The sequence below is a fragment of the Thunnus maccoyii genome, chromosome 10, assembly GCF_910596095.1.
Source record: "Thunnus maccoyii chromosome 10, fThuMac1.1, whole genome shotgun sequence".
NCBI classification, from domain to species: domain Eukaryota; kingdom Metazoa; phylum Chordata; class Actinopteri; order Scombriformes; family Scombridae; genus Thunnus; species Thunnus maccoyii.
The window spans coordinates 33117608-33124210 of NC_056542.1; the positions used below are offsets into that span (position 1 = coordinate 33117608).

Sequence of the window (6603 nt, forward strand, 5' to 3'; positions counted from 1 at the left end):
GCGAGGCATTTCTACAAGCTTGTGTACAGATAGCAGTGTTGTCCAGAACATAAAGTGTTAAATTCCTATATCACCTACATGTTTTTCATTTCAATTCAATTCAATTCAATTTAAATTTCATTAAGGACACCACTCATGGAGGGTCCATAGCACAATAAAATACAAAGTGTAAAGTATAAAAACAAAAACAAACAAAACAAAATAAATTAATAAACAATCTCAAAAAACAAAAGGCATTCCACAATAATCAGGCAACTGCATTTAGGCTATAACGCCAATGGTTCCACAGTCTAGATGAGAACCTGACGGAACTCAGTACAGGTTTGGTCAAAGCTGAAACAATACCGTTAGCAGAATCAGATAACCTGCACATACATCTATATATAAGATTTCATATTACAGCAGAGCAGGTAGGTACTCCAACATTAACAAACATTTGGCTTGCGCTGCAGCTTCTTGGAGCTTTAAGCAGCAGCCTCATACTGTCATTATAAGCCACTGTGAGTCTCTGCATGCTGCCTTTTCTGTAGCAACACCACAGGTGGGCCGCATGTAGTAGAGTACAAAAAGCTTTAAAAAGAGAGATCTTCACATTCACCGAACACATAATATTACTCTTAGTTGCATTATATTTGATGTCAAAATCTATACCATATTGTGAACATACCCTCAATAACTGTTGAAGACTAGCACTACATGGACAGAAAATCACCAAATCATCCACGTACATGAGGTGGTTAATGATAGAATTGCCAACTATACACCCTGTTCCACAGCTTTTCAACTGCAGTGACAGATCATCCATATAGATGTTAAAAAGGAAAGGAGACATAATACTGCCTTTTCGAACTCCATTATTCACATGGAACGGAGCAGATACGGAATTTCCCCATCTAATTTGCATCATCTGATGAGCGTACCAAAAAACCAGGATTCTAACTAGAAATCTAGGAACACCTCTTTCATGTAATTTATTAAATAGTTTTTCATGATTTTATGGTCAAAGGCTTTAGAAGCATCAATAAAACACATAAAAATTGTGGAATTTTGCCTATTGTATTTATCTAAAACCTCCTTTACAGCAAAAATGCACATATCAGTGCCATGTTTACGTTTAAAGCCAAACTGGTTGTCAGAAGTCAGGATGTACTGTTCCAGCCTATTTAGTAGCGTTCTCGTCATCACTTTGGATAAAATGCTGGCCAAGGCTATAGGCCTGTAATTCTCCCAGCTGTTTAGTTTACCAGCTTTATCTTTAATGACAGACACTAGTATAACAGATAAAATAGAGTCAGGTAGAATACCATGGACTAATAACCCAGTAAAACAAATAGCAAGCAAAGGGTAGAGTTTTTTACCAGCATGTTTTAAATGTTCAGCAGTTATATTATCCATACCAGATGCCTTATTATCTCCTAGCTTCATGACAGTGTCTTGGACGTCTTGTGGGGTGACAATCACCTCCTCATTATTGTCTGTGTTGCCCACACTAAACGAGTTGCTTTTAACACAGTTGAACAGATCATAGTAATGTTTCTGTCACAACTGAGAATTTTTTTCTGAGCCACTTACTCCATCAATATTTAATGGTAGCGACGTTTTACAATTGTTCATTCATTCTGACTTCTTTCCAGAAATCATTAGGACTATTATTTTGCAACTTCCTCGCAAGTGAATCAGATCTCATTGTATTCTCATACCTTTTAATAAATCAAAGGGCATATTTAAAATGAGCATCTGCACGTTTCTTATGTTCAAATATGGGACCATGTTCATTTCTACCTGATTCTACCCATGCTTTAAAAGCCGTTCTAGCCTCAGCATGGAGCTCTTTTACATAGTCATTCCAACCCGGTTTAGCATGGTACACATTAGACTTATGTTTATAAAAAGGCCTGCTGGATATAAGGAGAGACTCCACAATGGAATCATGCATAAAACATAACACATTACTATGTCGGTTGTATGTTTGCTACTTTATGTCAATGCATGTAGCAAACATAATCTTGGGCAAAGTCTTGGGCCCCCGAACTAAACACTTTCTCTTCCAAAAAACACTAAGAAGCAGATAACCGACATGCAGACACTGTAAAAGTTTTAATTAAGAACCGTCACGCTCAGCTTTTCCTGCTTTCCTCTCCTACAGCAGCCTTCTTGATCGCATGCCGGGTACTGCACAGTCCACGCTTAGAGTTTACATTTTCACAAAATGAGCTGTTTCAGTGCTATTCTGTAAAATAGTCTGACACCACAAATGTAAATGTCTATCTGTATATTTACAAGTCTGTCCTTAATCAGGTAGTTAGGAACCTGTCTTAGCCTTATGTGACTGGGCTGTAATGCAACAGAGCAGAGCAGAGAAAAAAACAAGGCAGGAGGAAGAAAGTTATGGTGTGAGACAGCGACAGCAAGCTGCTTGTCTCGGTGACGTGTGTGCATTTGTTTGGTCCCTGCTGCACGGCGGGATCATCTCGCCTCACTGCGATGTTTCTCCAAATGGAAGAAATCAGCAGAATGACTGACCCCTAGGGGCTCGTCCCTTCAGCTAAGGTCAAGCATCGCCTCTTTCACCCTCCCCCTCCTCCCCCATGCTCACTCTCCCCCACTATGTCAGGGCCCTTGAGTCATGCACGCTTCTCCTTCGCTACACAGTAAACCTTCCAGGTCTGGATGTGAATTATCTCTGCTCACGCTCCCTTGCTCTACTGGCACAGCCTGGATGGTGATAAAAATCCATTCACATCCATATCTCGCCCATCTCTATATCCAAAACATGTGCTTGGGTTCCTTCCCACTTCACAGACATTTATTCCAGTCTGATGGTACTCCATCTACTCAGAAAGAGAGAGAGAGAGAAAAAAAAAAGGTCTGATCACTTTCGGATGTTTTCTTCAGCAGATTAATCAAACGCCTCGCATTACACAGATGATTGAGATCCAATTATTTGCTGAATGATATACAATTTTAATTAATTCGAATTTACATTGCATGAGCTTGGAATTAATATTTCTATTTTTAATCTAAGGAAATCTGGCGGGTGAATTAATCGCTCACACTTCCCATGCTCTGACTGTGTAAACCTCCACAGTGTGACTGTGGCCCCGGGTCCTCCATATCCGGCGGGGGCGCTGTCTTCAGCCAGCTGGCAAGGTCAATCTTCTGGCAGGGCTGTGATCTCCAGCCACTGGAGACACAATTAGAGTGGACAGAGGAGACAGATTACACAGCAGGGTGATATATTACAGCTCTGTCAAAATGAGACACACAAAATGGCCTCAGTGACACCCAAAATGGCCTCCGGCGTATTGCTCTGGTAGACTTGGGCTGTCTGCTGAACTGCTCTGACAGCCTGGCTGGCCAAGACGGTTTTAGGCCATTAACCCTCACAGGAAAATTCCACGAAACTCAGCTTTAATTTATCTGTACAATGCCTCCTCTCAAGAAAACCCACTTTTAGTATTTCTCAAAGATCAAAGTAGTGACACAGGAGTGTCACTACTAACTCTTAACATGGGTCTGAGTGTTCACATTTTACTGACACGAGGTCTGGACACACCAGGAGTATTTGCTGTGTTACACCATTCATTTTTATTTATCCTCCTCTGTTGGAGTAAAAACTGTTCCACAGAAGAACAATGGTTTGCAGACAATTATGAGACAGGAGTTGATATGTCTTTTGAATAAACTGTGTGAAGTTATTGTCCCATGGTGTTGTGTAGTGGAAGCCTCATTTGATGATCAGAACGAGTGTTGTTCACACTGAATATTTTATTCTCTAAGATTCTGCAGTTTTATAGAAATGGGAGACCTTGCAACTGACATCTTGAATATACATATTTTTCATCACTAAAACTAGCAACAAAACATAGGGCAGGTTATTTCCTTGAAACTTCTCTGTATGTAGCAACAAACAAGATATTTGCTGTATATTCTCTACGGTAACATTGAATAATTACCATTACCAGGTTTCCTGTAATTTGATACATTTACTGTAAATACTGTAAATAGTATTTTGTTTAACATTTCTTGATATATTGTTTAAACTGACATGAATTGCCTTATTTAATTATTTAATTAAAACAAGTCACAACACATAGGAACTGATCTTAACTCTATAGAGCTCTATGTTCCCTTTTCAATAACTTTTTATTGAACAAAGTGGTATCCAATGGTGAACAAATGCCAGAAGAATGTAAACAGAGGAGTAGAGGGGAAATAGTGAGATTGTGACTGACCAGCGCTTCAGCAGTTCATAAACTAGCCCTGAGAGTAGTCACTACGTCACCAACCTTCCAGATCTATTTCACATGGATGAACGAATGTCACTTTGTGGTGACCACGGCTTTAAGACTGTAAATGAAAAGCTGAATGCTATCTGTATGTCTTTTGTTTCCTTGTCACTTGTGCTCAATTCATCCTGCAAGCCTTCATGCTTTTTATCCAGAGATGTAATTGAACCAGTGAAAGAAGGTAAATATGATAATATGTAGATGGTGGTTTGAATCCTATCATTGCCGAAACATATGTATGATATCTTGATGATTAACAACAAATAATAAAGACATTACATGTGCACTAGTGCTGTAATTAATGATTATTTTCATTAATCTGCTGCTTAATCATTTTGTAATAATGAAAGATATCCATTATAATTTCATGGTGACATCTTCAATTGTCCTGTTTTGTCCAATCAACAGTCCAAAATCCAAAGATTTTCTATCATGTATGACACAGCAAGTCCTCGAATCATCACATTTGAGAAGCTGCAACTAGAAAAATGTTTGGAATTTTTACTTAAATGACTAAAACAACTATACAATTATCAATCAGTTACAGATTAATTTATTGTCTGATCAATTAATCGTAGCAGCTCTAATGTGCACTGATGCAAATATTTATAGTCTGTAAGATTTGGTTTTTAAACCCTGGCTCTTCTTCTCTCCCATAAAGCTGCAACTTCACCAACTGTGCAAAGTCTCCTTAGTCTCAGTCTCTGAAGCTTGGAACTCCTTCAGAGTTGTCAGAGGTCTCTTGTTGTCCTCCCTCACTATTCTCCTTCTTGCATGCTCACATAGTTTTCAATGATGGCCTGTTTTAGGCAGATATACAGCCATGTTACAAGGTATTGAAAAAATTATTCTAAATTAAGGAAAACAAGGGTTGTTGTTGCAAATCCTGTACTTGAAGTAACTGCATCAGACCTGTCCACCAGCACCTTTGTCCATCCCCAACCTGACTCAAGAATTTGTTCTTGTCCATATCAGATGCTTTGGCTGGCTGTACTAGGATAGCGTATGTATTATGGACTGACAGTTATGTAGAAAATATACATAACAAGGTAAAAAGAAATGTATCCTGGGTACAGCAAGTTCCTTATTTTGACCAAATTGAGTCATTTCTCTAGTCGACTTGGCTGTTTGGTTTTCTTTTGATTGTTGTCTTCTGTGCTGATGTTGGCTCACACTATCTGCTGTGACTGCCAAAAATATGACTAGCATCTCAGATGGAAGATCTGCATATTGTCATGGCAACACTAACAAATTCTCATTTGAGTATTCAGATACAAGTCACCTGTAGGTTGCATGCTGCAGGATCTGATTTTATAGCACATACCTATGTGGTCCAGATTGAAATTGAACAGATTGGACCCTGTGCTGCCTTTTTCTCTTCTGACTGATTAGAACAGATCAGATCTGGGTCTGACAGAAAAACAAATCAGACGTCTTTTTTTCCCCCACTGTGTCATCATTGACGTGGTTTCGTCCGTTGGCCCATTGTCAAGTGTTGATGTTTCCTAATGAAATGACAACAACACACTTGTGCACTCTGCCATTTCTTACAGTGATGAGTGATGCTGAGAGCACAGTAAGAGTCTCTCAGATTCTCTCTGTCATTTCAGTTGTAGCCAAAACCAAAAGGCATTTTTGGAAAGCTGGCGTGAGTTTTGTCGCCCCCTTCTGGCAGTGAGAGTAATTACAAAAACACTGTCGATGTGCTTATGTCATAGGCTATGCCATAGCCATTTCATTTGGTTATTTGGTCCATTGGTCTGCATGACGCACATGTCAGATCTGTGGCTGCCTGCAGTTACACTTCCCCTGTTTTCACGACTGCAACTTCTATTTCACTTTAAAAAAGAAATTCAGAACAGGATTACAAGTCATATATATTTCAAAAATAACTACATATTGTTTCGAGAGCAGCAATAGTAATGTTTACCTCAGAAAGTCACCATATAAGCTCAATAATACCTCACTGCAAACAAATCTAGTATTCCATAGTTCAGATGATTCACAATGTTTATATCTAGTACTGTTAAATTTTATGGCATTTTCATGTTGAAACAACTGAACCAATGACTCAAACGGGTGGCTTCATTTTTAACATCAGAAAGATTAAGATGCATTGAATAATATACAGTAACATATTATTCAATAATTTGTTACTAATAGATCAGTTTGTACAGATGGATAAAATAGAGAGATAGATGGGTTGGCACTGAGGATGATATGAAGCACAGTGTCCTGGCTATGTTTACAAGATGCATGAACCATTACACACAGATGACAGGTATGTTACAGTCATTTTAAACGTCTCTTCGGC

General features: G+C 38.8%; 1 long non-coding RNA gene across 1 annotated transcript; it reads right to left on the reverse strand.

Moving 5' to 3' along the window:
- Window positions 1-200: 200 nt before the first annotated feature.
- LOC121905128 lies at window positions 201-5915 on the reverse strand. The gene is made up of 3 exons (XR_006098360.1): window positions 5614-5915; window positions 3055-3184; window positions 201-2831 (listed from the first exon to the last, which is right to left on the reverse strand). It is a non-coding gene; the product is annotated as an uncharacterized LOC121905128 (long non-coding RNA).
- Window positions 5916-6603: the final 688 nt, after the last annotated feature.